The sequence below is a fragment of the Mus musculus genome, chromosome 2 (genome assembly GCF_000001635.26).
Source record: "Mus musculus strain C57BL/6J chromosome 2, GRCm38.p6 C57BL/6J".
NCBI classification, from domain to species: domain Eukaryota; kingdom Metazoa; phylum Chordata; class Mammalia; order Rodentia; family Muridae; genus Mus; species Mus musculus.
In genome coordinates this window covers 163118360-163146353 of record NC_000068.7, presented here as the reverse complement: position 1 = coordinate 163146353, position 27994 = coordinate 163118360, and the positions used below count along the sequence as shown (strand labels likewise).

Genomic DNA, 27994 nt, shown 5'->3' with positions numbered 1-27994 from the left:
TGGGATAGAGAAGCATTTATTTCATCTGATAGTTCCAGGTCAGTCAGGGCAGAAACTCAAGGCAGGGACTTAACTCAGAAACCCGCTGCACACCGGCTCCTACAGAGCATGCTCAGTCAGCTTTCTTATACAAGCCAGGACCACCTGCCTGGACAGCACCACTCACACTGGGCTGCTCTATCAATTAGCAGTCCAGAAAACCGCGGGCACGACCATAGGCTGATCTGATGGAGGCAACTCCTCAGTTGAGATCACTCCTTCCTAGGTGACTCGTTTCAACTGGATAATAAAAACTGACCAGTATACACGGGCAGCAGCACACACATGTATATCTGCACACACATGAAAACATACAAAAGTGCTCTGGATCCCCAGTGGAAGTCACGTGGACACCATGTGCTCCCGATGTCTGTGTCTCCTCCCCGTAACCCGTAACTCCAGTCTGATCTCAAACAAAACACCAGTTAACCCCCAATGGAGATACACTTGGCAAAAATGGCTGTCGAGATCACAACAAGTGAAGAGACGGAGAACTGTCACAGAGCAGACAAGGCTAAGAAGTCATGAGATCTGAATGCAGCCTGGGGTCCTGAAACAGACAGAGCTGCACATGGAGAAGCTAGTAAAATCCAAATGCAGTCTGGAACTCTGCTCCTAACCACGTGCCCATGCAAGTGTCTTACGTACCATGCATGTGTATTATGGTAATGGGAGAGACATTAACATCAAGGAAAAACAGGTGTAGAGAACATGGAAACTCCGGATTAAACAAAAACAAAAACACCCAGGATTTACTGTTTAAAAAACCAGTTGTAACACTCAATGCTTAAACCGGTGCGTTTTACCACTTGTAAGTGAAACCTTCGTAAAACATGGAGATGAGGGGCGAGGCATCTGAGATGGCTTCCAAAGTCTGGGAACATAGGTAGCAGTGACAGAGGGAGGCACCGGGACTCAAGGCTGCACCGTCAGGCTCAGCACTCAAGAAAGGCTCACTGGCACGGCCCTTGTATCCTTCAATGTAGAAGACTTGTTATTCTTCAAAAGACTCTCAACTCCCTTTAAAAAAAATATTTCCTACTGAAATTCCTTCCTCTTGAATGTTATTGCAAATTCAAATCTTTCTTCAGTTCTCCCTGGTCCCCCAGTCTCCTATAGCCTGAGGAGTCAGACCCAAGCCAGAGCTTGGCTGCTAAGAGAGAGCACAGAGGAGCATCCAGCTCTGGTTAGGCAGTAGCTTGGGCCAAGGCTGCATGGTTCATTGGCTGAACATGTGTACTCCAGAGCCACCTGCCTGTGTTCATGCCAGCCCTGACAATCTCCTGCTAGACATACTAGCTATCCATTTTCTGCATCTGGGAAATGGGAATACTCATTTCCTCTTTGGCTCTGTGCTTCCTCTTTACCTATATTCTCTGGGAAGCACAAGGAGACGCCCCATCATCCTCTCTACCCTCTGATTTTTCACCCACTGTGTTCCACAGACTCCCACTAGCCCTTTAGCCGTGGCTTTTCACTGAACTAATGCACACTGAGTAGCTTCTGCTCGCAGATACACCATGCTGTAAGGGGCAGAACCTCACTCCTTCCTCTAACCCTTCCCCTATGACACAACTCAATCCTTTATCTGCCCTCACCCCTTCTATAGCTAACTCCTGCAAGCCTTCAGATCACCCCCAAATTCCATTTTCTCTAGAGACCCTTTCCTGTCTCCCTAAGCCATGCCAGAGACTCCTCAAATCTCTTTCTGCTAAGTTGTCTCCATGACCCAACACAAGATACCAGAAAGCACTCAGTACTTGCTGAAGAGAGGGATGAATGGATGGATGGCTAGCTAGCTAGATGATAGGTGGATGGATAGATGGTTGGGTGGATGGATGGGTAAATACTCGTAATTCAGACTACAGGAGTTAGGGAAGGCTTCACAGAGAATGTAACGTCTCGGTGGGTCTTAGAGGACCCTGGAAGTTAACCAGGGGAAGAGCTGAGGTGGAGAAGAAATCCAAGGGGTGTGGTCAAGATTGGTGTTTTCTAAGACTCAAAGGGGAAGTCACCCAAAAGAACGTCCAAGCTGACTAGACCCCATGATGTGTGTTCTGGTTTATTCAACACAGGATCTCAAGATTCTAATGAGCAGCCAAGGTCAGGGAGCCACTTGCTGGGGTGCCAGGAAGAAAGCTGGTGGGAAGTGGCAAGGGTCACAGATTCACACCAGGAGGAAAACTGGGGGTGGGGAAGTCACAGCGTCACACCTTCCATGGCACAGGGAGTAAAGGCAGACAGAAGGCAGTGTCCAGGCCAAGGTGAGGGCCAGCCAGATAGAAAGAAAGGAGAGCCTCTAGAGACTCAGGGGCGAAATGGTGCCAATAACTAACAAAAGGGGGCCGAACCCAGGAGATTCAGGTGTGTGTAGCCTGTGTAAACAGCTACACAACTCACACCTGCCCACACAGCTCACATACACACACAGAAAGAGAGGGGGGGGGCATGCAGCCATCCCTCTCCAGCCAGTGTGCTGAGTCTTGCAGAGAACTCTCTGACCTTATAAAAATAAAACTCCCGAGCACACGTTGGCAAGGTGAAGCGCGGCAAAACTCCGATTTCTAGCGTCTGGGTTTCCACAGACTGAGGCAAGCAGTGGCTTCCAGCAGGAGCTTCAAGCTCCAGCGGTTTTCTTTTTCTCAGAAGCAATTGCTACTTTCATAAACGCTGGTTGGGGGTGGGGGTGAAGGGGAGATAGTGAAGACAGACACGGGCTGAGCTATTGCTCATTATAGGCAAGTCCTGATACGGAGAGGAGGGGAAAAAAATCCAGACGGTGCTATCTTCAAATATCACAGTGTTGTGACTTCTAACGGCACCCACCGCATCTTGTTTCATTACATCTGCCAAAAGGGAGGAAAAAAAATTGAATTACCATGCTAATGTCTTCTCTTTTGGTGAAGTCTGTGATTCAGGTACGTGGATATAAAATACATCATTAGTCGCTTTTAAACTTGTCTCTAATGATGAAAACACATCTTAGGGCATCAGGAGGAGATGGAGCCCAGCCCAGCAGTGGCAGCCGAGCCTCGCGAAAACCTTAATGTGACAATACAGTTTCTTTTTCCCTCTGAGATGACAGTTAATTCTAGACCAGGAAGGCTGTCAGAAATGCTTAGTTCTGCTCCACTTGAGTTAATTACCGGCCCTGGGGCAGGCTGCCCTCCTCTCCTCTGCTAATGGGGCTGGGCTCCAGGTAAAAAATCCATTTGCAAGAATGTTTTCCTTGCTCCAGATCTAATTTATTGAATATCAAATATTTATGCCAATGCAATTAAAGTGACAACATTGCTCTCCCCTCGCCCCAGCCCCCAAGCTCCGGCAAGTGCAGGCTGATGGAATGCTTCAGCCAATCCTGCGTGCTATGGGGTGCTGTGCGGCTGGGGTGGGTATTTGGATTTCTTGAAACCTCTTGGTCCTGCACTAGGACCTGAGTTCTTCCCTTCTTCCTGTTGAAGCAGGTGATTGAGCTGAGTTGCCTGAGGCAGGAGGACCCTCTGTGTTTCAACTAAACCAACACCCGTTGCCACCCCTATAGTAGTGTACTGCTGCCAAATAAGACAGAGTAGACTCCTTGTCTGGTCCCCAGCCTTTGCCCAGTCTGACCATGGAGACAACTCAAGGACACATGTGGAAATGTGACAAACTGACTACACAGATAAGCTGGGTGTCTTTTATGGGGTTCTCTTTCTGTAATAAAAACGCCATGACCAAAAGCAACTCTGAGAGGAAAGAGTTGGGGGTGTTGTTGTTGTTGTTGTTGTTTTTGTTTTTAGCTTATACATCCAGGTAACAGTCCATCACTGAGAGAAGTCAGTGCAGGAATTCAGGGCAGGAACTGACACAGAAGCCATGGGGGGATGTTGCTTACTGGCTTGCTCAGCCTGCTTTCTTCTAGCACCCAAAACCACCAGCCAAGGGTGGCACCACCTATAGTGAGCTGGGTCATCTTCCATCAATCACTAATTTAAGGAAATGCCCTACATTACAGGCTTGCCTACAGCAGGAGCCTCTAGTGGCATTTTCTCAACTGGAGTTCCCTCCTCTCAGGTGACTCTAACTTGTGTCAAGATGACAGAAATCTATCCAGCACCCTGGACAAGCTCCATAGGCATTCTTATGGAGCGTGGTCTTAGAGTCCCCAGCGCCTGAAGACTAGCCAAGCTTCCTTCCACACAGTTGAATCTACCTGCAGAAAGTCCTAGGTCCAGGGCCAGCAAGACCACCAAGCAGGTAATGATACTTGTTACCAAATCTTATGGCCTGAGCTTGACTCCCAGAAAACACATAGATAGAACCAACTCCCCAAAGTTGTCCACTGACCTCCACCCATGCACTTTGGCACAGGCACATACATGGCAAATTTTAAAACGATTTTTAAAAGGAAGAGAATTCTGGCTCCAACAAGGTTTGTTACATCTTTCCAAAACCCAAGACTTTCACCAGGAGGGACTTAACCTGCCTTAGACCATGAAGCCTCAGGACACTACAGAGTCTAGATTTACCCTCCATGCCCTCATAAGTAAGTCTTAGATGCATGATTTGACATCTGCTCCAAACAGAGGTGACTGGTAAGGCTGGACCAATAACAATTTAATAGGTATAATCCTCAGGGATGCCTGACAATACAGAAAAAGGAGTTTTTCTTTTTCTTGATTTACTTTTGTTTTGGTTTGGTTTATTGAGACAGGGCTCATCTTTGTAGCCCTGGCTGTCCTGGAACTCACTCTGTAGACCAGACGGGCCTCAAATTCACAGGGATCCACCTGCCTCTGTCTCCCAAGTGCTGGGATTAAAGGCTGTTTTCTCCCTCCCCGCCCCCTCTCTTTTTTTCCTTCCCTGAAGTCAGGGGGCTCAGCAAGTGTGAGTAGAGTTGTTAGAGCATCCTCCACAATGGCTGTACAAGGCAAAACCACACCCTCTGGCTGGCGACCTCCCTAGCTAAGCTTAGTTCTTCCTTCCCAGAGTCGAACAAAGGCTTCTCCCAACATCTGAATGGAGATTCTAATGAAACACAGACTGGCCTTCTGAGGTGACCACATCAGAACTGCTGGGTGGTCTTCAGGAAAGTGTCACTATGCACAGAACAGGCTGGGCTGGCACATACCATCTTTTGACTTTAGTTCTTCATATGTGTGACTTTCATCCCATGCTGCAGACATCCTCTGGCCTTGGAGTGACTGTGAATGATAGAGACTTCCATCTAAAGGGGCAGGGCTAATACAATCAGAGACTTCTATCTAAATCCCAGCTTTGGAAAAAACAGGAGGGTAAAGGACTTAGTACTTATCAGAGAGTTCCCTGACTCCTTGTGCCTCAGTTTCCCCTTCTGCAGCATGAGTAGTTCCAACTACGAGTTCTCTCCAGCATTCTGTGGGCCAAAGTGTCCATCAGAAGAGACAGCAGTGTTGAGGATTTAGCTCAACGGTAGAGCGTTTGCCTAGCAAGTGTAAGGCCCTGGGTTCGATCCTCAGCTCTGGAAAGAAAAGAAAAGTGACAGCAGTTGAAATGATGAGTTGAGAATGAGAAGGAAAGAAAAGCAGCATGGAAAGAAAAGTCTGGAAACGGATGGGTAAGCACTTGTAGGGAGTTTTTAAAACCTAAATGCCGTCACTTGGGTATGTGTGTGCGTGCACATACATGTGTCTACAGGTGTGCATGCCAGAGGCCAACGTCGTGTGACTCCTGAAGTGGGAATCTCTGGTTTCCTTAGAGGCTCAGTTGTGTCATGTGATGTTTTCCTAGAAATGAATGAGAGGATGTTTTGCTGAGAACAGATACATGGTGTTCTGCTGGGAGCTGCCTGGGGAGAGGGCATGTGATGTTTTGCTGGAGTGGATGCTTTAGAAGGCACATGATGTATGGGGAAAGTGTAAGTCTAACCCAAGCGACAGTGGGCAATGCTCTTGCATTGGTTCGCCTTGCAACCCTTCGCTGACGACACTTTTGCTTTGCTTAGCCTTGCTTTCTTCACTGATCTTCACTTATCCTGACTCTGTAGAGAGAAAGGCAAAGAACTTCTGGTGGTATTCCGGCTGCTTCTTGCCACTACTGTGGACTCATGCAGATTGGCAGAGACTCGTGGTTTCTTCTAGATCACCCCACTGCTACTGATTCATGTTTGGTGTTTGTGAATGGATTGAACTGCTAACAGTGAAGATTGGAATCACCCCAAAGAACTATTTCTAAATAGGTCCACAAGCCCTGTTTCCTAATAACCTTCCCCCTCCCCCACTTCAGGTGGGTCATGGGCTAGAAAGATGGTTGAAGCATTAAAGAACAATAATTAAAGTAAGTTTTTAAAAGCCTAAACCTGCATCTTCCTCTATCTCCATCTTAATTTTTAAGACAGATTCTCTCATTGAACCCAGAGCTCACTGTTTGGCTAGTCTGGCTGGCCCCTGAGTCCCCAGCATCCTCCTGTCTCAGTGCTGAGATTAGTGTACTGCCACCTATACTGTGGATCCAAACTCAGCTTCTCGGGCTTGTATAGCTAGTCCTTTGCCTACTTAGCCATCTTCCCAGTCCTATGCCTTTTTTTTTTTGATTGACAGCATCTTACCAAACCTGGAACTCACTGAGTCGGCTAGGATGGCTGAGCAGTGAGCCCCCGGGATCCTCTAGTCCCCTCCTTCCCAGTGCCGCAGTGTGGCTGCGCACCGCCACGCCTGCCTTTCACATAGGCACTGGAGAACTGAACTCAGGCAGTCGTCGTGTTTGTACAGCAAGCTCTTTACCAACTGAGCCATCTCCCCAGACCCCTATTAATTTATTTTTATTAGCAGAGCAACTCAGATTATATCTTAACAAGATTTGGTCTCATCCTCATAATTTTGACTTGGGGAGAGGAAAAAAAAAAGCCAGCTAACTCATGGTATTTAAATATTAAATACATGCATTATGTTGAAAGCTGAATCCCATTCCAGGGAAATAATTCACAGCCTCCAAAGCCAAGAGAAGGGAGACTCAGCCATCCGTGTAAACAGTGTCTGGTTAGCACATGTCGCCTGCTTTGGCTCCCACCTTCCACAGAGACAACCTGGTACCCACTCCAATCTGCTTCCCAACAGAACATTGGTACCACTCGATATACCCTGCTAAAATGCTACCCTTGCTGGCTGCTTTGCCAAGAGGGGAGGCCACACAGCCAAGTCTGGCAAGTGATTGGTGTGAAAAAAAAAAAAAAACCTACTGAGTGGGTGTTAGAAAAGTGTCACTAAACACAGTGGAGACTCAGCTGGCACATGTCATCCTTTGCCATTGGCTCGTTGCCCCCTGTGTTCTTCACCTTGTCTTTCGGACATCCTGTGACCATGAGATGACCATGAGGGCAAGGCTGAAAGAACCAGAGCCTTCCATGTAAATCCCAGCCCCAGTAGATTCTGAACTTGGGCTCTCAGAGCTCACTGTCTGCCTTGCAGGGTTTGTGATCGCATGTGTTACTCGTGTGAAAACACTGAGTGGAGCTGAGCACTCCAATAGTCCCAGCTCTGAGGTGGTGGAGACAAGCGGGTCTCTGGGACTCTGTAGCAAGACGGTCTAGCTGAATAGGTGAATTCCATGCTCAGTAAGAGAGCTTGTCTCAAAAGAGTAGAGAATGATTGAAAAACACACTCAGCATAGACCATAGACCTCTGAGTCCTCATGTGTGCACACATGTGAAGGTGTACCTGTAGGCACAAGTATACATATACACACACATACACACACATGCATGTACACGCACATACACACATGCACATACACACACAGGTGCACACACAAACAGATATATATACACACATACATACACATACACACACACACACACGCACACACATGCACATACGCACACACACACACACGCACACACATGCACACATGCACACACACACGCACACACACACACACATGCACACACACACACACACACACACACACACACACACACACACTAATTGAATGATCTCATCACCTTAGGGATAGTGCTTTATAAATTACATAACTCCCAAAACAAATTCAATAAAGTAATAAAGAAGCTGAGGTAGGAAAATTATAAGTTCAAGGACAGTCTGGGCTACACAATAAGACCAGTCTCAAAAACACACACATAATAAGTAATACATTTGTCATAAGCATGATGGTTTGAATGAAAAATGTCCCCATAATCTTACACATTTGGTCTCCAGCACTTGGGAGGCAGAGGCAGGTGGATCTCTGAGTTCGAGGCCAGCCTGGTCTATGGAGTGAGTTCCAGGACAGCCAGAACTGTACAGAGAAACCTGTCTCAAAAAATATAAATAAAACAACAGAAAGAAGTAAAGAAAGAAAGACAAACATAGTAAGTAATATGCTCTCCTTCTGTACGCTTTGCAGAGTGGGCTGCCTGGTGGTGCTGTGTGAGTTTAGGAAGTCTGGCCTAGTTGAAAGTAGGCCTGGAGAGTTTAACCACCCATGCCATTTCCAGTTTCTTCTGCTTTGTGCTTGCCATTCAAGAAGTGTGCTCTCAGCTTCTCCTAGAGCCATGCCGCCCTGTTGTCATGCTTTCCATACTGTGATGGTGATAGACCCTCATCCTTCTGAAATCGTAAGCCCAAATAAAGCCTTCCTACTGTAGGTTGCCTTAGTCACGGTGTTTTATCGCAGAAATAGAAAAGTAATTAATAGCCGGGCGTGGTGGCACACGCCTTTAATCCCAGCACTTGGGAGGCAGAGGCTAGTCTGGTCTACAGAGTGGGTTCCAGGACAGCCAGGGCTATACAGAGAAACCCTGTCTTGAAAAAACAAAAATAAATAAATAAAATTAAATAAAAAAGTAATTAATATGGCTGGACAGTGGTGACACACGCCTTTAATCTCAGCACTTGGGAGGAAGAGGCAGTTGGATCTCTAAGTTTGAGGCTAGACTAGTCTACAGAGTTCCAGGACAGCTAGAGCTATACAGAGAAGCCCTGTCTCAAAAAACAAAAACAAACAGAAAGAAAAAACAAAAAGAAAGGAAGGAACTATATATATATAGTAAGTAATATGTTTTCCTTCTTCATACTTTCAAGAGTGGGCTGCTATGTTTCTACTGACAAGCTTTCAGTGGGGGCCCATCTGTCCCTGTCCTGTTATCACACAAGGTGGGAGTCTCTTGGTTTGCAGCCAGGCCATATGCAAGTCACTAACTAACTTGCTCTGCACAACCTTGGCATCAAGTTTCTTCTAAGTAAGCCAAACTTTCAGATGTATGATCCTTATTGAAAACCAAACCAAACCAAACAAACAAACAACCAAACAAACCTTTTCAAAGGCATGGGAAAAGAAGGAGACAGCTCAGTGGCTAACAGCTCTTCCTGCATAAGAATGAAAACCCAAGTTCGAATCCCCAGCACCCATGTAAATGCCCAAGCACAGCAGAGTGAACCTGTGATCGCAGCCCTGGAGATGTGGAGACAGGGCATCTCTGGGGTTCACTGACCAGCCAGACCAGCCAGGAAAAAAAAAGAGCAAACCCCAAGTTTGGCAAGATACCATGCCTTGGAGGAATGAGGCAGACTCTGTGTCCTACACCAAACACATACAGGTACATACATGCATGTACACATACGTGCATATCTCCCTTTCCCCCCGCCCCCATACAGGTAACACTGTGTGGCTCTATTTCATTAAGCATTTGCTAGGGCCACACCCCTCTGCACATCCTCCCCAAATGACGCCTGTGATGTTTCCCGTTCGGATTTTCACGTCCTCATCCTTCAGCTCCTTTTGTCTGCGTCTTGACGCTCCTGTTGTTCCACTCGTTTTCCTGTCCTTTTCTCTCCCGTTTTCTGCCTTTGCTTCTATGTACTGTTTCTAAGCATGTGCCTGTGTGCGAGGCCCAGGATTAATGTCAGGAATCCTCCTCGATCACCCTTCCTCTGTTCTTTGAAGCAGGGTCTCTCAGACAAACCCAGGGCTTGGCAGCATGGCTACTCCCAATAGCCAGCTTGCTCCAAGGACCCCCTGCCTCTGCCTTCCAAGGCTGGAATCACCTGCAAGCTTTACCATGCCCACCTGGCATTTAAGTGGGCTCTCGGGACCCAAACTCCAGACCTCTCATGCGTGTAGTAAGTGCTTTAGCTGCTGAGCCGTGTCCACAACCCTCGTTAATTTATGTTTAAATAGAAGAAGCATTGGGAACAAAAGGCGTGGTTCCCCCAATGACTCAAAAGCAAGGAAAGAGCTACAAGACACAATCCAGTGAGCTGAACGTGGGAGCCTTATTTGAATCCTAATTCAAGCAAAACAACTAAAAATACTTTTTCTTTTTCTCTTTCTACTTTCCTTTGTGTAGATTCATTGTACACAGAGCTCTGTTATGTAAAGACTTTTCTGTAAGAAAACACTGAGCACTGAGCATGCTTCCCCTATGCCCCCACACCTCTACTCTCCCCTCCCCCATCTTCCTCCATCCCCCCCCCCGCCCCGTTAGTCTCCACACACTGAGCACATTTTCCCCCATGCCTCCCCCCACCACTCTCCCCTTCTGCCATCTTCCCCTCTGGTTAGTCTCCTTTATTCCCCTAGATAATTTCGTTTCTACTTTCATATCATAGATACACATAGGATTGTATGTAGCTTTATAAAGTCTAGGAACCACGTGTGAGACAAAATAGACAATATTTGTCTTTCTGAGACTGGCTTAATGCAATTACTATAATTATAATAAGGTTTTAAATTCACACACTTTTGTAATAGAAAAGTGAAAATAACAAATATTTTTAAACTATGTTTTCAATTTTTCTATAAAAGATTAAAGTAGGCCATCGTGGTAATAACACATATATCTAATCTCAGCATTTTGGAAATGAGGCAAAAGGACCTCTTTCGTTGAAGTTGAAGGCCAGCCTAGGCTACATAACAAGACCCTGTCTCAAAGAACACCAAATATGATAATCGTAATAAGTATGCTGCAATATTTACATTAGCCAGGAAATGGAACCAACCTAGGTGCCCATCAACAGATAGATGAAAAAAAAAAAAAAAAAAAAAAACATGGTACATATATATGTGATAGAATTTTATCTAGCTATAAAAAAAATGAAACTGTGACATTTACAGGGAAACGGATGGGCCTGGAAATTACTATTTTCAGTAAAGTATCCCGGGCTTGGAAAGGCAAATGTCACATGCGTCCTCCTGTATGTGGAGTCTAGACTTTAATTTTTATATATGTGTATATTGGGGGCCATAGGCTAGAAAGGGGACCATGATCAGGAACAGGTCTTAAGAGCTGGGGTGGAAAGGAGGGAAACAGAATCCACGTGACCTGAAAGCATAGGCAGGCTAACGGAGGAAGAGGAGGGCTGATCCTGAGAGCGGTGGGACCAGGAGGGGGCAAGAGGATCAACAAAACAAAGTATGCATGAACATGAACTGTGGGGCTGGACAGATGGCTCAGTGGTTAAGAGCACTGCCTGCTCTTCCAGAGGTCCTGAGTTCAATTCCCAGCAACCACATGGTGGCTCACAACCATCTGTAATGAGATCTGACGCCCTCTTCTGGTGTGTCTGAAAACAGTCACAGTGTACTTACATATAATAAATAAATAAACCTTTGGGAAAGAGTGAGCGGGGCCGAGTGAGCAGGGCTGGAGAGAGCAACCATCTGTAACAAGATCTGACACCCTCTTCTGGAGTGTCTGAAGACAGCTACAGTGTACTTACATAAAATAAATAAATCTTAAATAAAAAAGAAAGGAAGGAAGGAAGGAAGGAAGGAAGGAAGGAAGGAAGGAAGGAAGGAAGGAAGAAAATGAAATGTGGAACCCGTCACCTTGTACTTTAACTAAAACAAAAACTAATGATATAAAGAAAATAGAAGTATACAAAAGATAAAAGTATCCAGAGAAAAGAAGCTGAAAATACAGCCGAAAACAAAGAAATGGGTCTGAGAGAGCAGAGACTGGAACGCAAAGGGATGAGTTGGCAGGCAAGAGTTGGGGCTGGGAGATACCTCAGCCAGTTAGTGTCACTGAGGCAGGAAGAGCTGAGCTCCACTCCAGCATGCTCATGAAAGCTGGGTGTGGTGGTGTGCACTTGCAATCCCAGCCCTGGGACTGGTGAAGGGAGAAGCCCCGGGCTCCCTGGTCAGTCATCTTAACCTAGTCAGGTACCCTCAGATACCTTCGAGTCCCATTAAAGTGACCCTGCTTCAAAACAAAGGTAGAAGGCTCCAGAGGAATAAACCTGAAGTTAGCCTCTGGCCCTGTGACTCACACAGGGGCATGTATGTATATGTGCGCAAGCACATATGCACATGCATGCATACGCATACAAAGGATTCTTCAGCAGGGCTTCCAGAAGGAATAGCAGCCTGCTGGCGTTTTTTATTTTTATCTTAAATCAATACACTAGGGTCTGATGAGATGACTTGACGGGGACACAGGAGAACCTGAGTTCGGATCCCCAGGGCTTATGTAATGCTGAAGGCAGTGACACATGTCTGTAATCTCAGCGTTCCTATAGCAAGATGGGGAGACAGAGACAAGAGAGTATCCAGAATCCAGCGAATCCAGAGGTGAGGGACAAAGAAACCCGGTCAGTATCAAACAAGGTGAAAAGCAAGGACCTGATGTTGGCTTCCGCACCTAATGCCCATGCCCACGCTCACACACGTGGACATGCAACTCACACACACACACAAAGCACACATAAAGATATGAAAATAATAACTTTAGGATCCAGAATGGAAGGGGCATAGAACACACATTACTGATAGTAATCATATTGATTTGTAACCATAACAGTCACTAAGAAGTAGAGCTACAAAAATTTCAGAGCTCATTTAAAAAAAACAAAACAAAAAACAAAACAAGACAAAAAAAAAAAAAAAAAAAAAAAAAAAAAACGACCCAACCTGCATTTCTCATTAAGGGAAGCATAAATGTTATAAAAGGGGAAATCATAGTTCCTAACACTCGGAGAGGACTCAGTATAATCGTGTGCTTATAATCTCAAAACCGCAATGGGATGGATTATATTCTGGAAAGATATCACGTACCAAAAATTGTCTTAAGGACAAATGGTCTACCTGGATTGAGCAGTCCCACCCAGAGGGACAGTGTAAAGGAACTGACTAAGAGATGTCTTCACTGGTGGCTCCCGCCTCCCGTGAGCTCCTGGATGAGTTACCTCAGCCTTCCACACAGCAAATCATTTCCACGTGAAAAAACCTTCAGGGAGTTATAAAAAAAAAGGTGAAAAATCTTATCGGCTCATTTCACAGAGCTAAAAAGACTATTGACATGGTGCTCTGAAGACATCTCAAAGTCATGTGGGATGGAAGAAGCCAATCGCAGAGACAAACAGAGGCCATTTACATGATGCCCTTGAGCAACAAATAAATTCCTGTTGACAGAAATCAGAGAAGTGGTTAATGCTTTTAAAGGAATACATGCATGATATATGCACACATGTGTATGTGTGTTCAAATGCGTATGGGTACATGTGTGTCTACTAGTCTAACTAGGCAGCTTGCCCCAAGGAACCTCCTCCCCTGCTTCCCAAGTGCTGGGATTACACGTGAGCTGCCACACCCACCCGGCTTTCCATGGTTTCTAAGAATCCAAACTCTGATCCTGGTACACAAGTTCTTTATCCACTGAGCCATCTCCCCATCCCATGGAGATGGCTAGGGGATGAGTGGGAGGGCCACCAGGCAGCTTCCCCGGTCTGTAACAACACCCCGTGTCTTGATTTAGTGGTAGAGTCTGTGCTGTGCATATTTGTCTAAATTCATCATGCCATATGCTTAAGCCTTGTGCATTTCACTAAATGCAAATTATCTCAATAATGTCCTCTTAAAACAAGGAAAGCTCCTGTCACTCTGACTTAAGTCGGAGATGACTCATCTAAGCCAATCATCATTACTGTCTCCCACGTACAGAAAGCACTAAAGAAGACCCAGGCAATACAACGCTGCAGCCAGTTACCAGAAAGATACATTCAGAACTACAGAGCTGCTGGGATAGTAAAAGTTTACCTCTGCAGGTGAGTGACACATGCCTTTAGCCCCGCCCCCTTCAGAGGAGTCAGGAGGGCACTACAGGTTCAAGGCCAGCCTACTTTACCTAGTGACCTCCAGGCCACGCGGGGCTGGGTATCAACCTACTCATCTCCAAACTAAATAATAAGAAGTCGTTACTATAATAATCCAGATGATGACATTAATCTATAAAAAAAAATCATTAAAACAAACTCAAACACAAAGAGATCATACCTTAAAATATGAAAAATAACATTTATCTCAACCCAAAGGGCCAGACCATCTAACCCAAACAAGTTCAGAAGGCCAGCTCATCACTGTCAGTGACAAAATAAGGATGGTCATTGTCCCTGCTGTCGTGTACCATTGTTCTGGAATTTCCAAGCAGAGCAAATGACTGGAAACAGGTTGGACTCACAACTCTTGAGAGAACAAAAGGAGTGTTTGTCTCTGTGACAATACTGTCTTTCTAGAGAACTCAGACTGGCTAAAGAAAAATTGTATCATGACTACTTAAAAACTGGTCCATAGAAACAAGCAGGGACCCTCACTGCAGCTCTGTCACAATAACAAGGAAATCCTCCAAGTGTCCAATAGGGAGGATAAGTAGAGGTATGGATATGTCACCCAGCAGTTAAAATGAAGAAGTTTAATAAAAAGGAAAATGCAACATGATATATATACACCCCATTCTGTTGTTTTATTTTACTTCACTTTGTGGGGGTTTTCTGTTTGTCTTTTGTTTTGTTTTGTTGTTGTGATTTTTTTTTTGCAGTACTGGAATTGAGTCATACATCATATATCATACGTCCTAGGTAAGTACCCTACCACAGGGCTACAGTCTCAGCCCTAGCAGGGCGATGCTTTAAAGTTCAGGTTCAAAAGCTTAGGACTTGGGCTAGTGAGATGGCTCAGAGGGTAAAGTTACTTGTTTGAAAGCCTGACAGCCTGAGTTTGATGCCCAGGAACCACCTAGCAGGAGTACAGAACTGACTCCATGTATTGTCCTCTGACCTCCATATATGCATAGCTTGGTACAAGTGTCCTCCACATCAAACAAACAGACAAATGTAATAAAGAGCACCTAAGTCAGAAAAAGTCAGATTCAGAAATGAACAGGCTTAAACAGGCATGTCTACAGAAATGATACGTGGCTGCCCCACACACACCTAGAAAGATGCTCAGGGTGATTCAAAACGTTACAATGAGGTGGGATGATAAGCAGGCCCTGAAGATGTAGAGAAACCAGAGCCCACAAGCTCTGCAGGTGGAAACAGTGCTGTGGTTCCTCAGAGCGCTGAACCCAGAACTGCTGTGTGCCCTAGCAATGCTCCTCATCACCCATGCAAATGAGATGCTGAGGCCAGGGGAGAGAGAAAGAGGGGAAGAATTGTTTGTATGTGGGGTGTGTATATGTGTGCTTGTGTGTGCACAGAGGCTACAGAACGGCATCAGATTTCCTACTGTACACCCCGCCTTGTTCCTTTGAGGCAATGTCTCTCATACTGAGCCTCATGCTCCTGTTTTCAGCTAAGCTGGAAGCCAGCAAACCGGAAGCATTCTCTTGTCTCTGCCCCACTCAGTGGCGGGGCTGCAGGTGTGTGTGGGGCCGTGTCTGGCTTTCACAGGGGTGCCGGGATCATAACCCTGGTTCTCATGTTTGTGTAGCAAATGCCTTTAACTGCTGAGCCACGTCTCCAGCCCTCAAGAAGCTATTTCTATATCCATGTTCATAACAGCATTATTCTCAGTTGCCAAAAAACTAAATCAACACAATACCCACCAGTGGAGGAAGATTAAGCCAAATGTGTGTGTTTGTATAACAGTGTGTGTGTGTGTTTGCCTGCTCATGTGTGTACATATGGGTACATGAATGTTTTGGCCATTGTGTGGACATCAGGGGACAGCCTCATATAGCCATTGGACTGGTCACTGTAAGATATTTAGTAACATCACAGGCCTCTGCCCACCAAATACCAGTTGCTGGTCTCCAGCTGTGACAGATAAAGCTATCTCCACACACTGCCAAGCATCCCCCCAAGACAGAATTGCTCCAGATGTTCCCAACTGGAAATAACTGTAATGGTAGATAGACAGATAAATGACAGACAGACAGACAGATGAGAATTGATCTACAGATAGATAGATGATTGGTACATATATAGATGATATATAATAGATCAATGATAATAGATAAAGTTTACTGATAGATTATAGGTAGATAGATATTAGATGATAATTTATTAATAGATGATAGATAATTGTTTGATAGATGAATGCATAATACAGGATCAATAGATGATGAACAGATGACAGATGATTGATTGTTGACACATAAGTAGATGATAGATTATAAATATATGATAGCTAGATAGATGACAGATAATGGATGGATGGATGGATGGATGGATGGATAGATGGATGGACGGATGGAAAGACTGACTGATTTTCTCCCTACCAGTACAGTCTCTGAGGCCCAAGCAGAAGCATTTGCAGCAGGTCAAGACTTTGCAGAGTTGTAAGTGAGCCCTGAGCAGTAACAACACACACCTGCACATGAAACAGTGAAAAGAGTGCTACGAACTATTGATTCTCTCAAAGTCATATGCAAGCTTAATGGAATTGCAATTAAACCTCAGCTAGCAACAGACTGAAACTTATAAAAACCTGAGTCTAAACTATGAATGGAGAAATAAACGATGCAAATAGTAAATTTTTAACAAATATAAATAATACATTTTATCTACCACCTATGAAATGGGCTATAAAATAATAATTACTAAAAAATGATATAGATGAAGAGACATCACTTGGAAAGAGTAAGAAGCCTGCAGACACACCCCAGTGCCTGTTAGAATTTAGTATCCATTAAAGTGGCATTTAAATTAATGGGAAGTTTTGGAAGATGCCCAATAAAGGATGCAGGAACAATTCATTCACAGTTTGAGGCAGGGAAAAAAAATCCCAGGCCTCCCACCACATATCACAATAAATCCTGAAAGAATCAAAGAATTATTATTTTAATTAAGACATGGAAATTAGAATAAAATATAGAGTAATCTTTTTCTGCAACCAGGAAAGAAAGGCGCTGCAAGTAAGAAAAGTAGAAAGCTCAGGAGATACTCCCAATGGGGAAACAAACACCTTCAACATCACTCTGCCAACCTTCCGTAGAGCAGGAGCCACCATGAACAAAACTTGAGTTCAAAAAAAGTATTTGCCATATAACAAAGACATAATTTCTAGCATTTCTTCTCCATCAAAACAAAGAAGGCAACATTCCACTGTCAATGTCCCCAGGGAACAGAGGACAGGACATTCAGCCTGCAGAAGAAAATAAAAGTAACTAACAGACATGAAGAAATTTGTCATTGAGGACAAATTCACAGCCACCTGAGAGCTACAAGTCCTGCTGTTCTGTCACTCAGGGGGGTGGGGGGAGAAACAGTGTGCATTTAATTGTTAGGCAATTTAATTCAAAAGTGCTAGGGAAGAAGATGCTCTCAACATGAAGAATAATAAATGTTTAAGATGATATATGAACCTATGGACCCTGAGTTCATCAGTCTGTAAGGTAGGAAAGTGCCAGAGACATAACACTGTAGCCCATAAAGACATTTTGTTATTATTAGTTAATAATAAAAACTGCGGACCAGATAGCTAGCTCTCTGGGTAAAGGTGCTTACAGGGAAACTTAACACCCTTTACCTGGAATCCATGCAGAAATCGAGGCAGAGAACCAGATCCATGAAGTCATGCCATGTATAAATCCCACACATACATCAACACACAACATAATAATAATAAATTAAAAAGCAAAAAATAAAGCTAGCACGTACCACATTTTAAAAGAGCTAATCACATCAGAAATACAACTTAAAATATTGAGACAACTTCTTTTGCTTATCAAATTGGCAAGGATTTTTTAAAGTTAATATCCAGCATTTAGGAGTTTCTGAGCATGCTAGAGAGTTGAGACAGAGTCTCTCTATGTAGCCCTGGCTATCCTAGAACATTCTGTGTAACCAGGCTATCCTGGAACTCATAGAGGTTTGTCTGCCTCTGCTTTTCAAGAGCTGAGAGTAAAGATTTGCACCACTATGCCTGGCTCTGAAAAATAACTTAACAATTGTTTTCAAAAGGATTAAGAAGTTTCACATGCAGATGAGATAGATTTAAAAGACATCTACAGAGAGTACTGTATCCAACAACTACAGAACGGACATCCTTCTCAACAGCCCATGGAACTTTCTCTGAAATAGATAGCATTTTAAGACATAAAGTAAGTCTTGAGAGATATAAAGATCATTCTTTGTATCTTATCAGATCATAATGTAATAAATCAATAATAAGGCAATCTATAAGAAAGTACACAAATACGGACAATGAGCAGTATATACCAGAATGCTCAGTGGAACACTGAAGAAATCAGGAAAGTTTGAAAGCCCCAAAATCAAATACAAATGAACAGAGAACCTTTGGGGTATATCAGAGGCAATTTTAAGAGGGTAGTCCATATCTATGAGAACCTACATTAAGTGATCAACAAGAGCTTTGAAGATGCCACACATATTGAGTCACAGGATACAGAGAAAACAAGCTGGGCCAGTTCTGGAAGCATCCTCCCTGGGGGCTGGCACTCAATGATGAGAGGGCTGTGAAGGCTGCTGGGGAGGAGCTATCAACAATCGTATTAGGCTGTAAAGCTTTCATACCAACAACACAAAATGACCAAGCAGGGTGAACACACTGTTGCAATAGTGGCAAATCCGTTATAGGGGTAACCAACCGTTTTCTGCTAGGATTAGATACCTAGTCTCCAGGAAGGAATTCAAAGTCTGGTTCTGTAAACATGGACAGAAGTCCCTATAGAAGGAGTTCTTCATAGCGCTGGTAGGGAAGCTACTGCAGATTTGTTTGTTTGTTCTGTTTGTTTTTTGGGTTTTTTTGTTGTTGTTGTTTTGGTTTTTTTTTTTTTTTTTTTTTTTTTTGGTTGGTTGGTTGGTTGGTTTTTGTTTTGGTTTGGTTTTTTTCCTCTAAATGGATACAATGGATACAATGTAGCTATCGAGTTGCCTTTTAAACGACTATATTGTTCTCCATCAATTAGAACTATTATCATCTTTTGTCAGGAAAACTTTTTTGTAGCTGCCAGCGATGAATGCAACAGGCTCATAATTGGTCAAACTACCGAGAATAAGTAACTGTTGCATGCCCAGCCACAATTGGCACATCTGTATTACCTCCTCCCAGGCGAACATAACAGAAGAAAGGGCAGAAACCGTGGAAAGGCAGGAAAGAGGGGTCAGCAGGAGTAGTGTGGAAGGCTGACTCTGGCCATGGCACAACTATTGCACTCTTGAACTCATAGCGTTTGATGTTACCTGCAAAACATTTGCAGAAGACCAGGCCCATCAACACCGCTCATGAAGAGGAGAGAGAGTCATGGGCCCCACCGCTCCCTGAGGGTTTATACCAGTTGCAGGTTGACTGGGGTGTGAGAGAGAGATTTTCTTCAGTGCTATAGACAAACCCTCACTCATGCTCCTGTAAACAACTTTATGAAAACCGCTGGATCTCTCTCACTTGCTTACTCATGCACACACTTGCCCTCGAGCACACACACACACACACACACACACACACACACACACACACACACACACGAGAGAATAGAACAGGCCTAATTGCAAAGAGGAGGAGGATTAGCAGGAATTGGAGGGACCAACGGGGAATGGCTATGCTAGAAACACATTATACACCTGCTTGAGAATGCAGTAATGAAAGCCATTATTGTCTATAATTAATAGGTGGTAATAAAAACATTTTAAAAATCAGCAAGAACTCACATAAGCAACCTAATAATTCAACTCATTTTTTTAGAGAAAAAAAAATGCAAACAAGCCAAACCTAAAACTAGTAGACAGATAATAAGGACAAGAACACAAATGAATGAATCGGAAACTAAAAGAACAAAGAGTTATTTTTTTGATAAGATAAGGAACACTGACAAACTCTTAACCAAATTAACCGAATAAAAGAGGAGGAAAAGGCAAACTAATAAGATTAGAAGCTGGGCATTTTGGAGTACATCCATGCTACCCCAAAGTTGGAGGGTAAAGACAAATGCATCAGAAATCCAAATAATCTTTACTGAGTTGGAGGTTAGCCTATGCCACACGAGGATCTGCCTCAAAGACCCAAAATGAATAAATAAATACAAGTAGAAGTAAAGGGGGAGGTTATACAGTGGATGCCAACAGATGTCAGAGCATCTCTATAGAGTACTTTGAAAACATATCCCAATGAGTTAGAAGTCTAGAAGAAATGGACCCATTACTAGACACGAACAACTCACCAAGATTAAGCCAAAAAGATGAAAATATCTTAAGTCAACGTACATGAAACAAGAGGATTGAAACAGCAGAAGCGACCTGCCATCAACAACAGAAAGCCCAGGACCAGACCGGTTCACTGCTGAATTCTATCAGACCTTTAGAGAATAACTAAGAACAGCGCTCCAGAAAGTATTCCAGGAGACAGACAGGGAAGGGGATGATATTAAGTCAGTCTGTAAAGCCACTATAGCTGGTACCTAAAGGAGATAAAGACACAAGAACAAAAACATACAGGCTGTTGCCAGACTGTCTCAGATCTGCCAGCTCCCGAGTAATGGCACAGAACCTTACTTACAAAAGCTTAGATGCTAGAGCTGGGCATCTCCCAGCTAGCTCATCTAACTTACATCAGCCTGGACATCTCCCAGCTAGCTCATCTAACTTACATCAGCCCGGACATCTCCCAGCTAGCTCATCTAACTTACATCAGCCTGAACATTCCAGTCCACATCTACCACGCAGCCTGTTAACTCTCACTTGGTCCCAGCACCGGTTCCCTCCACCTCCGTGTCACACTGGGAAAAATTTCTGCACCAGATTCTTCCCATAGTCCCTTTCTCTCTTCCAGGAAGTTCCACCTCCCTGTCCTACCTCAGTATTGTCCATCAGCTCTTCTTTAAGCCAGAGGGTGATGAAGGTATATGTTTACAAAATACTGAGGCAGGGGATGAACCATCCAGAGGCCAGCCAGTATTCAACTCTGCCAGGACAGAAATCACCATTTGAATACTACAAAGACAGCCTTTACACTGTGCACAAGAAGGGTTACCCCACAACACACCAATTTCACTGATGGACATAGATACAAAAATTCCTTATAAAATGCTTGCAAACTCAAGTCGACAATGCATTTTTGTAAAAAAAAAAAAAAATCATACACTGGGGCTAGAGAAATGGCTCAGCAATTAAGAGCACTGGCTGCTCTTCCAGAGGACCCAGGTTCAATTTCCAGCACCTACGGGGGGGTGGGGGGGTGGGGGGGGTGGGGGGGTTGTCAAAATTGCCAGCCACTTCAGTTCCAGGAAACCCAGTGCCCTCTTCTGGCCCTTCACAGGCGTCAGGCATATACATGGTACAAAGACATACACACAGGAAAAATGCCAAAACACATAAGATTAAAAATAAATAAATCATACACTAGGATCTAGTTGGCTTCCTTTCAGATTGATTCAGCATGTACAAATTAATAACTACAATGTATCACATAAGCCGACTCAGAGACAGAAACCATATGATAACTTCAATGGATGCAGAGGAGGCTGTTGGTCAAACTTAACATCCTTCAGGATATTAAAGAAGCCCTAAAGAACCTAGAAGGAATAAACATCAACATAGTAAAGGCTGCCTATGACAAGCCTATTTCCACTGGAATCAAGAACGTGGCAAAGTTATTCACCCGCTCCACTTTTACTCAAAATAGTATAGGATTCTTAGCCAGAGCAGTAAGACAAGAAATAGAAAGAACACAGTAAGAGAAAAGAAAGAACTCAAAGTATTTCTTCTTACAGAGGATGTGATTCTCATACTTAGATCTCAGATCTGAAAAATATGTTCAGCAGAGTAGAAAGATACAAAGCCAACATATGAAAATCAATAACTTTTTATATACCAATGATAAACACATTAATTTAAAAAATAAAGAAAATAAGCCCATTCACAAAAGAAAACATAGGAATAAACCAGCCGGAGGAAGTGAAAGGTTCTACAATGAAAATGTTACTGATGCTAAATAAAGAGACTGAAGACCTATGAGGTGAAGACCGCCCACAGAGAGGCAAAACATGGTGGGAACAGACAGCAGAGCAGAGATGCTCTGTGGTGCAAGGAAGCAGACACGGCGTGAGAGGAAGGGTTCCCAGACAAGGTGTGCCCTTCAAAGGCTTGTCCCCGGTGACTTCCTCCAGCTTGATACTGCCCCTAGCATCCCAGTCAGGTGCGCACTCATCAATGGACTTGTTCACTGATGGGGTCAGAATCCCTGTGATCTAGTCTCTCCTAGAGAGCACCTCCAGCCAGGTGTTGCAGGATATTTGATCATCACACTGTGAACCCCGGGCTTGTGTTATTTACTGGAAAACCCTGTTTTTAGTTGTGGTGGGCCTCAGCTTTAACACATACCTTTAACCCAAGAGCCTTCTACTTGAATATCGTAAGCAGGATTAAATAAGTCCAACCATAGGTCAGAAGACAGAGCGAGCAACCAGCTGACAGGAAGTGAACATAGGATTAAGATGAAACCATAGAGAGGAAGAGGGAGTCAGGGGGATGGATAGAGAGGCTCACAGGAAGTAGAAGAGGGGGACATTCAGTTTGAAGGAGGTTTTTTGAGCTGATGTGAGGGTGGATTCCTTCTGGGATGTCGGCTGAAGAGGAAGGTCAGCTGGGTGCTTTCTCTGTCTCTGAAGTAGCAGGCTTTCGCCCCAACATCTGGCTCCCGAATCTTCACTGGTAAATATAAATGATTGAGATTTTGTTCGAAACTAAACAAAACCAAACAAACAAAACCAGCTAAGTCTATAAAGCACCCGCCTTAAAAACAGGAGGGCCTAAGTCCAATCACCTCCATAAGCCACATTTAAAAAGGCAGGCATTGTGGTGTGTGCTTATAGTCCTGCACTATTGTGACAGGTAAAGACTCCTGGGGCTTGGCCAGCCAACCCAGCCTAGTTGGTGAGCTTTGGGCCAAAGAGAGAGCCTGCCTAAAGGAGGTGGACAACATTCCTAAAGATGACACCAGAACTTGTATTTTTGCATCTGCATGAATGCATGCACATGTGTACATACACACACACACACACACACACACAAGGAACAAGAATTCCAGAGGATGTGGGTACCTCTGCCGCTGGCCTCCTTTGTGTGTGTGTGTCTTTGTTTATAATTGTGCATGTGCCACCAATAGCAACAGCCTCACCCCATTCCCGCCCCCAGCAATGCTCTGCATCATCTCTGCTCCCCTGCTCAGTGGGTTCTTGCTCTTCTCTTTGTGCCTGTTCTTACGATGGGAGGGGGCATCAGTGAAGGACGGCCTGCCCCAGGAGATTGCACTTACCTGAGAGAACATGTATTTCCTAAAGTCAGAGAACTGTTTGCTAACAACACAGGGAACTGTGATTAACCCCCTCTCTCCTCCGGGGAGATCTTACCTGCCCCTCCACAAATTATAAAGGAAGAACTATTAGAAGTATATTCCAGATCAAATTGTGTCCTCAGAGAAGAGCTGTCACAGCGTTCACTGTGGGAACTGAGAATCTCATCTCAGCTGGAAACAGGGTCACTGGGCTGTGCTTAGTCTGGCTGGGCGCCGAGTGGAGTCACGTGGGTGCCTGACGCCACCTGGACTGGTCCTTACAAGAGCAGACCCATAGGCAGGGAGGTGTACCATGTGACAACAGAGACAGACTGGACTGGCTGAGGAACACAAGCCAGGGCAACATTCCTCTCCGTTACTTGATTTACACATTTGTTCTCTTCAGCCCCCAGCTGGTGGCTGGAAACATCAGCCATAGAGCGCTGCACGGGCAGAGCCACCTCATTCTCCACCGGAAGACAGTGCATTTCCTCTTGGGGTTCTCCTGCTGGGAAAGGGAAAACCTTCAGCCTGGTGCCAGTCAGAGAGAGAGCTTGACTTCAAGAGAGATTTCACACAGTTCTGGCAGCTTGTTAAGATGTACAGACTTAAGCCGGGCGGTGTCGCGCACGCCTTTAATCCCAGCACTTGGGAGGCAGAGGAGTTCGAGGCCAGGCTGGTCTACAAAGTGAGTTCCAGGACAGCCAGGGCTATACAGAGAAACCCTGTCTCGAAAAACCAAAAAAAAAAAAAAAAAAAAAAAAGATTTACAGACTTGTAAGACTGCAGACTGCAGACTGCAGACAGGCAGGAGCTTTGACCAGGACCACTTAGCTAGACACCGCACTTGTCTTTTATTTAAACCTGAACCTCATGTTAGGACCCCTAAAAATAGACTTCCTTTTCCCAGTTATGACCACATTGAAACTCTCTCTCTCCCTTCCTCCTTCTCTCCCTCCCTGCCTCACTCTCTATCTTTCTCTATTTCTGTCTCTCTGTCTCTGTCTGTGTCTCTCTTTCTCTGTCTCTCTCTTTCTCTGTCTCTCTGTCTCTCTTTCTCTGTCTGTCTCTCTGTCTCTCTCTGTATCTCTGTCTCTCTGCATCTCACCATTACTTGTTTGTTTAATTGACCTACTGAGGAGACCTGGGGCTCAGTGTGACTCCTTGTGACTGCCTGGGCTCAGGCTCTGATCGTAGAAACTCCAAGAACACAGGAGGCTCTGGGACCATGATCATACCACAAGCCAACTCTTCCAGCGTTTGGCAGCTGTGCTCCACCTGGTCCTGGGCTGCTCGGGTGCACCTGGGTGGCTGGCACATGCAGGCCTGTGACATGCTCTAGATGGGAGGGGAAGGGGGGACCAGAACCAGGACAAGCATGTGTGATGACTGAGGATAGGAGATAGCAGGTAGGGGATGGTTGCTGACTGTGCTCTGGGTACTGACGGTGCTGAGTACTGACTGTGCTCTGTGCTTGATTTCAGACACACTGTCTCTCAGTGCACGAGAAATGAACCACATCCTGCAGATCCAAAACAGCCTCTGAGAAGCCAGCTCACTCTCCCCAGCCTGCAGGACTGGCCTGTGGTGGACACTCAGACCCAAGTCTCTGAAGCTCCTGACCGTTCAGACTCCTCGCACTCACTCCTCATGGTCGCCCGTCCCATCCCGTGCCTCTCCTGCTGCCTGGGTGTTACATTTAATTGCAGTCCCGTCTCATCTCCCTGCTCAGTCCCTGCGCTTTAGTGCATCACCTAGGTCTGAAATTCAGCTGGTCCCAAATTGAACTAACCACTTTTGCTTAGGGACCGGGAATGTGACACTCTGCTGTTTCAAGATGGCCACCCTGCAACCCCTCCTTACATCTCCCCCTGCTTCCTCTGGTTCTAAGTGGCTGTCATCTCACCCCCGGGGGAGCTGTGGTTTGTTGGATGTTAAATCTGCTTTCCTTGTCTGCACGCAGCTGGATTTCCCTTCGTGCTACAAGGGGAGCTCCTGAGTTACAAGTCTTCTCACATCAGCCTCCTTGTTGAGGCCCCTTGATAATGACTGCATATGCTCAATGCTATCCATCGGCACAAACCTATCAGCTCGCTGCATCTCAAAACTCCCTGTGAAACTGTCTTTGTCTTAACAAAGAAAAACACGTTGCCAGGAACCAGCAAGAAGGTTTGGTGGTAAATATATGCAAATCTTATGACCTGAGTTCAACCTCAAGAATCCCCATAAAGAGTGCCACAGCTATGAAGTGTCCTCTGACCTCAATACACACATCTTTGCACACTCACATACCTACACAGAGAGAGAGAGAGAGAGAGAGAGAGAGAGAGAGAGAGAGAGATGATGATGATGATAATGATAATGATGATGATGATAAATTAATAAAAATTTTAAAGAAAAAAAAAGGTGAGGTGCTGGAAAGGTAAGAGCGAGAACTCCAAGCCAGCGTCTCCCTGGTTTCTTCTGCTCGAGAGACAGTGCCTCAACCCCGTGCTACGAGGCTCACCAGGATCCCATCCCGCCCTCTTGCTCTCAGCCTCCCGACTCTTAGCACTCAAGCTGGGCCATTGAATCCAAAACAAAAACTGAAGTTTTTTTGTTTTCTTTTGTTTTTCAAAGACAAGATCTGGTATACCCGCTCCTGGCCTGATATTCACTACGCAATTGAGAATGATTTTCTGGCCCTCCTGCCTCTGCCTCCTGAATGCTACCATCAAGTGGTGTATGAAGGGCTGTGGAGATGACTCCGAGGGTAAGAACGCTTGCAGCTCAGGCGCAAGGACCCAAGTTCGGATTCCACACATTCGCACCGACTTTAAAAAGCCAAGGATAGCCATGCACACCTGTAATACTAACAGGAATTTCCAGGCGGCTCACTGGGCAGCCAGCCTAGCTGAAAAGCGGGGAGTCCTCGGTTCCGTGAGAGACCATATCTAAAGAAAATAGGCAGAGAGCAATAGAAGAAGGTACCAATATCCTCCTCTGGCCTCTACCTGCACACATGGGCACACCACAGGTACATAAAAATGCAGAAAACTGTACACACAGTGGGAAACAGGGCTATACATCCCACAAAAGAAGCTGCAAGACCTTGAGTGGCTCACTCCACTCACTCGCAGTGGCTGTGGGGCAGCCAGGGAGGGAGGTGTCCAAAATCACACTGCACTGTTTACTGGAGCCCCAGCGGACATCTCCCCTGGAGCCCATTGGCCTCACCTGGATGCGCCCCTCCCCTCTGCACTTCCGGTGCCCACAAGAATAGACAGATAGTACCAGCGTCAGAAAGGTCCCACCGCGCTCCCCTGAGGTCTTTAAGGAGTCAGGGCTCTCTGCTCTGACCCACCAGTTGCCCGCTGCTAAGAAGGAATACCCCGGGTTGGTGGTACAGGCGGGCACTGGAGCGCATGCCTAGCACGCGTGTGCGGCTTTGGGTTCCATTGCCAGCAAACAGAGCTACCCGAGGCTCCATCAGTGGCTGCACAGGCAAGTGGGCTGAAGGAAGTGAAGGTCCTGCCACCCCACAGTGGACCTTTCGGAGAGAGGGAGGCTGACGAGTGGAGAGGGTTAAGGAGCCGAGCCTGCAGCCCACACAAATGCCTCCCGTGCTGCACTCCTGGCTGTTTCCATCCCGTGAATTTAAATGCATTCTGTCACACTGAGTTATGTCACCCGGAGGAAATGGCCAACCCAGCAACGTTTTTAAAGATTATTTTTTAGATCACCTATCACTATCCATTTGAGGAACGATTGTTCAATCTGAAAAAATAAATTCAAAACTGTCCCCATCTAAGCAAGATGGAAAAATAACTTTCCTTATTCGTCCCTTCCCTTTCTTTTCTTTCTTTCTTTCTTTTTTTTTTTAAAAAAAAGCTTATTTCTGAAGGACAGATTTGAAAATCCATTTTCACCTTGACATTCTGGATGGATTTGAGCACGTAAAATGAATATCAGCCCTTATCATAGGGACAGACAAGTGAATGGACATGCAGCTGTGTGACCTCAGGCAATTCACTTAACCTCTCTGAGCCCTAATCTCAATCGTTAACCTGTAATAACAATACTGGCCGTGGTCATCAAATAAGATGATGTTCAGGGCAGTCCTTGAACACGAGACAGGTGCAAGGTGTCTGTTCCACTCAGCTTTTAGTCCCTTAAGGACAAGGAGCAGCTCTGGCCAGTTTTCTTTCCATGGGGGTGGGGAAGGAGATGCATACCAGTCCTGGATCACAAGAAATGCTTAGTATCAATACATGCATGTCTGAGTGCATACATGGGTGGGTGGATGGATGGGTGGACAGACAGATGGATAAATAAATGGATGGATAGATACATGTTGGATAGATGGGTGAGTAGGTAAGGTGAATGGATGGATGAATGGATGGACAGATGGATGGATGGATGGATAGATAGATAGATAGACAGACAGACAGACAGACAGACGGATGGATATGTGGTGAATAGATGGGTGAGTAGGGAAAGTGAATGGATAATGGAT

At 45.1% G+C, this 27994-nt stretch overlaps 1 long non-coding RNA gene across 1 annotated transcript; it reads right to left on the bottom strand.

The window, feature by feature from the left end:
* Gm11454 (predicted gene 11454) lies at positions 1–23739 on the bottom strand. Its single transcript, NR_166402.1, has 3 exons — positions 23576–23739; positions 5150–5518; positions 1–2885 (listed from the first exon to the last, which is right to left on the bottom strand). It is a non-coding gene; the product is annotated as a predicted gene 11454 (long non-coding RNA).
* Positions 23740–27994: the final 4255 nt, after the last annotated feature.